This window comes from Passer domesticus, chromosome 4, assembly GCF_036417665.1.
Source record: "Passer domesticus isolate bPasDom1 chromosome 4, bPasDom1.hap1, whole genome shotgun sequence".
NCBI lineage: Eukaryota > Metazoa > Chordata > Aves > Passeriformes > Passeridae > Passer > Passer domesticus.
This window is the reverse complement of record NC_087477.1, coordinates 21,969,901-21,979,402: the sequence shown is the minus strand read 5'-3', so window position 1 is coordinate 21,979,402 and position 9,502 is coordinate 21,969,901. Positions and strand designations below refer to the sequence as shown.

The following is a 9,502-nucleotide window of genomic DNA, read 5'->3' as shown; positions in this document are numbered from 1 at the left end:
TCCAAGGGTCCTTGGATGCAATCCACAGAGAAGCCTGCACAACCAAGGGAAGGTTTATTTACTTCTCTAGCTCAGCATCTCTGTGGATTATAATTTTATTATGAAGTATAAAATCAATAAATGTAGAGGCCTGGCCTTTGTATTGAGCAGAATGGGTTTGCTACCTGCAGCGACATCTCTCTGCCAACCACCTGAACAAGTTCCAAGCAATTTGGAAAATCTCACTGTTCTTTAAAGTATAAATGGTTTCATGGCAGCTGGTAGGAATCCATTTCAAATTTGAAATGAATATTCCCTAACTGTGCCAGTGGGAAAAAAATACAAATTACAGTACACCAGCTTATTAGACATGACCAGCAGTGCCAAAACCAGAACAAAACTGAGCCCTTTCTGATATTAGGGTGTAGATAACTAACAGATACAAAAAAAAAAAAAAAAAGTCCTAAAAGATTTTTTCATGAATAGTACAGTAATATTTTCTGCGAGGTATTGAAAATCATATCAGTTTGTCCTTGGGAGCTTCTAGCTGAGATGCTATTCAAGAATAGCAGGAATTTTAAGAGTATCATTCATTTTGGTAGGTATTACAGGGAGGTAGTGACGGCAGTCTCCTGTCTGGCATCACTTCCAAGGTTGTTCCAGTGTTCTTGACCACTCAGGAACATATGGTGCTGGCTGTCACACAGAAAAGCAGAAAACACAAATTTAAAGCTGGGGTGGGGTGAAGAACCTGACCCCTAAACACTGTGCTCTCCCAACACAAGGTGTTTCTGTCTGTAATGGCTGTTACAGCCTTGGTGGCCCAGGGTGGTGTCTGTGAGGGACGTCTGGGGCTGCCCCTGCCTGACATGGATGGATCCTGTCAGTTCCAAGGGTTCACCACAGGCACTGTTCAGCCCCTCAGGTGACACCTCAGGGAACTTTTTTAAAAAGCAGAAAAAAATGCCAGACAGACTGAGGAAAAGGGGGGGAAAGAGCAAGAGACAATCCTGCAGGCACCAGGGTCAGTGAAGAAGGAGAGGGAGGAGCTGCTTCTGGCATCCAAGCAGAGATTCCCCCACAGCCCATGGAAAAGCCTGTAGTGGAGCAGGAGGGAATGTCCTGAAGGAAATGTGGCTTGTGGAGAGGACTCCACACAGGAGCAGTTTGCTCCTAAAGAGCTCCAGGCTGTGGAAGGATCCATGCTGGAGAAGGTAAAAACGGGGGAAGAATGTTGGAAAGGAGCTGTTATGGACTGACCACAGCCCCCTTTCCTCATCCTCCCTGTTCCACTTGGGGTGAAGGGAATGAAAGTATGAATGGAGCATGGGAAGAAGGGTTGGTGTGGGAGCAAGGTGTTTCAGTTTTCCTCCTTGTTTATCACCATCCAATTCTGTTTAAATTGGAAATAAGTTAATTTTCCCCAAGTATTGTTTTGGTTTTTTTTCCCTGTGACAGTGATTGGTAAATGATCTCCCTTTCTTTACCTTCATCTATGAGCTTTTCCATTAATTTTCTTTCTGTGGTGAGAAGAGAACGTAAGAGAGCAGGTATGGAGGATTTTGCCATGTAGCTAAGGAAAAGCTACAACAGTATCCAGAGTGAGAAAGGGGAGATTTGGTTAAGGTTTTTGTTTGTTATAGTTCACTTCTGACATTGTTTCAGATGTTACTCAGAGTCTTTTCATTGGATTCATGAATCTGCTTTTCCAAAGCAGGAGGATATACCTCTAGTCAGGACATAGAGAGAGAAAATACACAGGCATGGTTATTAAAAATAAAATAAACAAAGAAAAAACTGAAATCAAACAGAAAACAAAACCCAAATAAACCCCAAAACAAAAACCAAAACAAACCAATACCACTACCACCAGCAACTTCCTTTAAATTTCACTTCAGTGTGGGTTTTGTGGCTTTGCCTTTGTTTTTTGGGTTTGTGGGTTTTTTTTTTTGTTTTTGTTTTTTTTCGTGTTTTTTTTTTTTTTTTTTTTTTTTTTGTTTTGGTTTGGTTTGGTTTGGTTTGGTTTGTTTTTTTTTGGGGGGGGGGGGGTTTTGGTTTTTTTTTTTTTTTTTTTTTTTTTTTAGATTAAGACCATAACCTGAAACTGTCTGGGACTGAAAATACATTTTGATCAAAAGTACAGTGATTGAGTAAATTTTATTTTTTGATAAGGTAGAGATTTTCCATTATGGATGAAGAAATGGGATTCCCTATTCCAAGTCAATGAGTTGTCTTATTGTAGAAAAAGAAGAAATACAGTTAATATATTTTGATGCATTCAAAATGCATTCTTAGTATTGCCCTTGAATTCTATTCAACATTTTTCTTTGAGTTGCATTCCAAAGATAAGATAATGGCTTTTCAATTCTCAAACCTACTGAAATCAATTTACTTCTATGTTTTTACTTTCTTTTTCATTCAAGGTGTATTGTATGAATATTGAGATGAGGTATTTCCCCTTCCTAGCAAATAATTTGTCATTTTTTCCACTCTTTTGCATTTGTTTTTTCAGAGACACTGTTATTCTTCTGACAGGTATTAAGGAAGGTGTTGCATGTACACCTGCAGTAAAGCAAAGATGTATATTCAGAGCCCTAAAGTTCCTTTTAATATACTCTATGGTAAGTACAGAAAATATTTAAAAAAAAATCTCACCTAATATATACCTGTGATTTCTAACTATATATAGAATCTTACTCTGAACTTTCTTAACATAGGTTTGTATATATCTATGCCATACACATGTATACCTGTGTGAGAGTTTGTATATATCTATCTCTATGTGTCTATCCAAATCAGATTTTTTTCTTGGTGGATTTTCTTTTTTTTTTTTTTTGCCTATTTTACTAGAAATTATATTCCAGAAGGGGTCCATGCTATGAAGAACATTATGAGGAAACTTCTGTGTCCCAGGGATTCTTCTTTGGTATGAAGGCATCAACCACCTTGCTGTGTGTTTAATATGCAGTCAGATATTCATTATTAAGCACTGCATGAAACGTCATTACTGCAAACCAACCACATTATTTCAGTCTGGCTAAAATTAATGAATTTTCAGTTTTGGCCAAAGAAAGATCAGTAAAATAAGCTGGAGATGAGCAACATTCCTTGCCCAGAGGAAAAGCAAAAAACCTCCTTATTTCTATTTAATAGTACTGCAGAGACACAATATTTAAATATATTTCTGGTCATATTCCTTCCTCCTTAGGACAACTACTAACTACTATTTTTCAAAAGCAGAAACAATATTTATAGCTGGATAACTAATTTCTCATTTTTATGCTGAATTTGCACAAAACAAAACCTTGCACAGCTGCTCTTTGGAAGATAAAAAGGATTCAAATTACTTTAGTAGACTTGTGAGTAGAAATGATTTCAGATTTTCAGGAAATCAAACTGCATGGGAAAGGGAAAGATCTTTTTTTCTCCCTCTGGATTGTTTGCCTCTAGAAACATTTTATCCTTTACTTATTCCTAATCGATTAGCTCTTATGCATGGGTAGAGTATTTTTGCTACTGTAGAATGCATGGAATGAAAGACAAAAAAATAAAGAAGTTCACCTTTTAATCACTAGAGGAGACATCCAGAGCAACAGCTTTACTAAGACAACAATTAAGAAGATTCACAGTTGTTTGGGCAGTGATCCTGGTTTGTCCACAATTTATTTTAATTATCTAGGCAATTATAAAAATGTCCATTACCATTACCCTACACCAACGGGTCACACAGCCTTCTTTGAAGTAAATTTGGGTGTGTAATAAAACTAGTCTATAAGTATTTGCCATAGAAATAAATATTTCATCTTTATAATAAACAGATATCAAAGTGTTCTACCAAAGGAAATACAGCAAATGCATGCAAGCAGAAAATAAGAGAACTAAGAGGAAAAACCAGATTTTATTTAAAGGAGTTGTGGTGTTTTTTTTCTGCACAGAATCTTTCCAATATATTATTTGAAATATTGAATTTTCTTCAAAATTGCTACCTTATTCTGAAATGTAAGGCATCTCAGTTTCTCCTCAGATTCTCCAAATCACTCATCATCTAGATTTTCTGTTGTCAGTGTGATGGGGACTATTTCAGGCATTTCTTCTCCCTGCTTGATTTACCAGGAGACATGTCATGAGATTCACCTGGCCAGCAAATCGGATCTGAAGAGGCGGAGGAGGACAATGACATGACTTCTAGCAGTCAGCCATTCATTAGATAGAAGTACCCTTCAAAAAATCAGTGCCTGCCTCAGGTGAAATAGATGTCAAATTTGCCTGAAGGACATGGAACAAAGAGTACTGCCAACTCATACTACATGCATCAAAACAGCCCACAGCTGAATTGCCTTTTTTCCTACTGAAACAAAACTTCTCCTTGTGTGGGTGTTGCATAAAATCATATTTTAATCAGTTTAAAATTGTATTTTAATTATTTACACTGATCTCACAATTTTCTCTACAGAAGGAAAACAAATATTATATAAGATAATTGTTGGTGTTGGACCAAATCTTGCTGTCTCAGACCTGTGGAAAGATAGGAGGATTAATCAGTCTTCATGTTTTGTTTTTGTTGTTTTTTTTTTAACTGGTCAATTAAATGTTTGGTAATAACTTGTACTTTCTAGCTATTGTTTCACTAGGAATTCTGCCTGTTAGGAAACAAAAAGTCCTGTGATGACACACTGGCTGAAGCAAAGATGATCTTGCCTACTTATTATCAGCAACTAATTTCCTTCAATTCTGCTGAGTGTTCCAGGTTCCTTGTACATGATAGCAAAGGGAAGTTTATTCCCTCACAGTTTCAGTAATTGGATTCCAGATTTACCTGCTGAATGTTTCAGATTAATTCTGTTAAAAAATTCTTAGTTTGACTTCAAATACATCTAAGGTGGACTGAATATTCATACTATTTACCTGTTCTTTAAAGCCAGGTTGGCAGGCCGGTGAAATCTTGAGTATGATAACTTTATCAAAAATAAGCCTGCTAAAGGTTTTGCAGATACATCTCTTGGATAACTTGAGTACCTTGCTCCTAGAGTAGGTATTATTTCATCCATGTACTTCTGCTACTTGGCAACAGAGGACAACTCTATGCCACACCTACCTTCTAATGCAGCTTTTTCAGAAAAGTTCAGGTCATAATAAAAAAAGTATTGAATCAGGTGTATGAACCTCAATATCTCTTTCTCTCTGGATGTTAAATTAAACAAAAAGCACCTAAACGTATCTATGTTGCACCACAAAGAATGGAAGAGGTGTATTGGATAATCTCTTGCCATGTTTCCCATTTTAAACAGATTTAGAATGGCTTTCCTGGTAAGAGGCTTCAAGACAGCATTGAATATGCTTCCTAAGTCAGGTAATTAATTGTTCAATAATATTGGATTTATTACCTTTCAAAATAAAATTTTTTTTTATTAGCCTGAATTTTCTTTTGCCAAGGTCTTTATTGTGAAACACTGTTGTTTTGGGGTTGTTTGTTTTTGATTTTTTTGTGGGTTTTTTTTTGTGTGGGTTTTTTTTTTTTGTGTGTGTGTGTGTTTTGTTTTGTTTTGTTGGGTTTTTTTTCCACTGATGATATTAGAAAAATCAGGAATGGTAGGCCTCAAAAGCTTCATGGAAAGCTTCATGGGATAATTCTTTTATGGTAACAGAGATCGGAACACCCATGACTATTTTTAATTCTTGTTGAAAAAAATAACAGTGAATGTGGGAAAAGTCTGTCCTAAAGCATTTAATTTTGAATTTTGAGAGGATTTTTTTTCTCATTTATATTCTCAGGGACATTTCAACCAGTCATGCTTATTGATCTATTGAACAGACAGAAAAAAACCCATAAACTTGTGCTGCATTTTATCAGTTTAGAATGCCCTGTTCACTTCTGCCAAATAGGGAACATATGTGAAAAATAGCTATGTGCCTTGATTCCTCCAATAAAGTCTCTTTTAAAATGAAGAATTTTAAGTAGAGAAGTTGTCTCATTGTTTTTGAAATGCTACTCATGTATTGGAAGTACAAACTGTTCCATTCCTGAATTAGATAAATGGTTCAAAGGAAAGTTTTGAGGACTCCCAATGCTACTACTCTGAATGATTACTCTGATTTTGGAAGGTAGGAAGGCTCCGCAGAGAGACCTGGAACAGTTGGATGGATGGGCCAAGTCCAACAACAAAAAAGTTTAAGAAGTCCAAGTGCTGAGTCCTTCATTTTTGCCACAACAACCCCTGCAATGCTAGAGGCTGGGACAGAGTGGCTGGACAGTGCCCAGGCAGAAAGGGACCTGGGGGTACTGGTTGACAACAGACTGGACATGAGCCAGCAGTGTGTCCTGGTGGCCAAGAAGGCCAAGGGCATCCTGGCCTGGATCAGGAATGGTGTGGCCAGCAGGAGCAGGGAGGTCATTCTTCCCCTGTGCTGGGCACTGGTGAGGCCACACCTTGAGTGCTGTGTCCAGCTCTGGCCCCTCAGTTTGGGAAGAACGTTGAGATGCTGAATGTGGAGACGCATCCAGAGGAGGGAACAAGGCTGGAGAGGGGCTTGGAACATAAACCCTGTGAGGAACAACTGAGGGATCTGGGGGTGTTTAACCGGGAGAAAAGGAGACTCAGAGGTGACCTTATCACTGTCTACAGCTCCCTGAAATGCGGGTGTGGCCAGGTGGGAGTTGGTCTCTTTTTCCAGGCAACAACAGACAGAACCAGAGGACACAGTCTTAATCTGTGCCAAAGGGAAATTTATACTGGGTGTTAAGAGAAAGTTTTTTACCGAAAGAGTGATAAAGTACTGGAATCGTCTGCCCAGGGAGCTGGTGCAGTCACCATCCCTGGATGTGTTTAAAAGAAGAGTGGATGTGGCACTCAGTGCCATGGTTTAGTTGAGGTGTCAGGGCATGGGTTGGACTTGATGGTCTTGAAGGACTCTTCCAACCTTGTGATTCTGTGATTAAAACCCAAAGGATTATTTCCAGCTAGGAGTGCAAACATCATTGTGGAAATGCCAGTTTCACACCACATTTCCCTAAGTGAGCACATGAAATACTTTAATTCTCTAAGAGTTGGTGAATTTTATTCTCAACCAATGAAGATAACTGAAATAAAGACTTTCAGACATAGATTTTGTGATGACTTCTTTTGTAACCACTGACCCCAGTGTAGATGATCTTCAGCATTAATGTTGGTCATTCAAAAAAATATATTTTAATATCAAGTAAGCACTTTCTATTCATGCTTGGTTTATTGTTCCTTTGGAAATTACAGCATTCTGATGGTTTTGAGGTCAGGACTAGAAAGATGGACTTTTCAATTTTGACTACTCTCTACACCACTCCCAAGGAAAGATAAAAGATGTGTCAGTGGCAGCCCTGCCACTCCCTAGCCATGCAGTTTTCTTGGAGAAGCCTGGATGTGACAGCTGGGAGAACTTTGTTACAGGGGCAAGAGTCCCATTATGTCCAACTAGATGAGATTGCAGTTTGTTTGCTACACAAGCATGTAAGGACACATCTGTCAAGTATTTCCTATGTAGCATTGACCATGACTTATCCAAGGATTAGATGAACAAAAATGAAAACCTTGCATTTCCTGAATTTAATTTTGTGAAGCTTAGCCATGGTTCACTGTCTGACCTTGTGTTTACAGGATTTTATTATATGAAAGCACTACCCTTAGGAAAAGGTCTTAACAGAATTTAATAGAGATTAATCCAAAAGGTCTAACTGAATTATTCTAGCAAATCTTAATCTAGAAGAATATTATTTTTTTATGGATGTTCTTGAACCGGAAGAATCCTTTGTAAAGCACAGAAAAGAAGAAAACTGTATAGATTTGAGCATTGTAGATATATGTGCAAATGTAGGAGAGCTTGCAGATTTGAGATAGGATAATTAATGTCAGCTAGCAGAATATAACAATGGACAGCTTTCAAAGAAGTACTTGTATACTTTAAAAAACTGTAGCATATTTAAATAAACACAAACTTTACAGTTCATGATCTTGGGACATAAACCCGTGGAAATCTAGGTATTTATATGTAATGTTACAGAAAGTAATAATGGCAGTAGTAGCAATCCAGGAAGATTAAATGTGTTAAAACAAATATTAGAATAAACATGAATTTTGTTTTGTAGTTAAGCAATTATTTGTTTTATCCCTTACTGTTTGAAAAATATTTTTGGTTGATAGGGTGGCATGAGAAATGGAAAGGGGCTGAAGAGAGGTATCTGATAATATCCTCCACTCTTTATGCCAGCATGAGATCTTATGTGTTTGTAACATGTGTTTGTATCTTATGCAATATACCATCCTTAATGAGGATGGTATCTTATGCAATATACCATCCTTAATGAGGTATTTCAGTTTCAGTCAAATGCCAAAAATTGAAAAAGAAAGATATGCTAAACATTTAATAAATATTTTCATTAATCAACACATTCCTGCAATACAAATTACTTCTGCATGCTGCAAAGTAGGTCTAAGTTGAATAAATTAACAGTGATGCAAGAATATGGGAAAAACAGGATATAATAATAACAAAATTAATTACTTAAGATAGCTTTAGTTAATTTTTAATACAGACAAGCATACTTTAACACCCACTTTTAAATTCTAAATTTGTACGATGAAAATCTAAGATAATTTTAATGATAGCTGTCCTATATTCAAGGGAATCTTAAAATACAAAAAGCAAAGCTGCTGTCAGCTAGTTGACAGTAGGCAAATGTTTTCCAAGGACAGCATATTGGTGATGATACAAGAGGCCTGAATGGCAGAAAGCGATGGATGAGTTTGTCTCTTGCCATCTCAAAGTGGGTTTGACTTCATCTGCACAGTATCACATTTAAGCTTGGGGGTGGAGAAGGACAAACTGGTGCAGGCAATCTGGCAGGGAAAGAGAGGGATGACACTGACATCCGCGTATGCTTCCCGCTGGCAAGGCAGAATTTCTTCTGCTCTCCTTGGGATGAGAGGCTTTGATCATACACATTCCCCCAAAGATTCTGGGGCAGGGGCTTGGAGAGAGGTGCCACGATGTTGTCTCTGTGCTCCCTCAGGTCTGACCCTACCTACAGCCACAGCTGCCACTGCACCCTCTTCCACAAGAACATCTTGCTAGAATACCCTCCTGAATTTGCAGAATGGCACTAAAAAATATGGTTTCATATTCAGATCCAGAGGTAACTGAAACTAGAGTTGTTTCTTCTGCAGCTGATGCAGGTTTAACACAAATTCATTTTTCCTGTTTCTTCTTGGAGGTGTTTTGTTTTCTTTTTCTTCCAGCACATTAGTGGGTGATACTATATTGAAATAGGATGCTGGAAACAGGATAATTTAGTGAAAGCATGAAAACAAAAAGTGTTCCATGTGCTTGCTACAATGACTGGAAAAATCATATTACATGGAGTTTGGAAAGGCTTTAAGTTTTATTTTATTTTGTTTAAAGTTATTAGCAATGCATTATTCACAAACTGTTTAGCTCTGCATGTATATCCAGCCCAGTTTCTGAATAGCTAGGACCTGGATAAGTGAAATGCACT

The 9,502-nt window shown here is 37.5% G+C and overlaps 1 long non-coding RNA gene across 1 annotated transcript; it reads left to right on the top strand.

The window, feature by feature from the left end:
- Positions 1-2,529: 2,529 nt before the first annotated feature.
- On the top strand, positions 2,530-9,138 carry LOC135300157 (uncharacterized). The gene is made up of 3 exons (XR_010362048.1): positions 2,530-2,600; positions 5,268-5,329; positions 9,020-9,138. It is a non-coding gene; the product is annotated as an uncharacterized LOC135300157 (long non-coding RNA).
- The last annotated feature ends 364 nt before the right edge of the window (positions 9,139-9,502 follow it).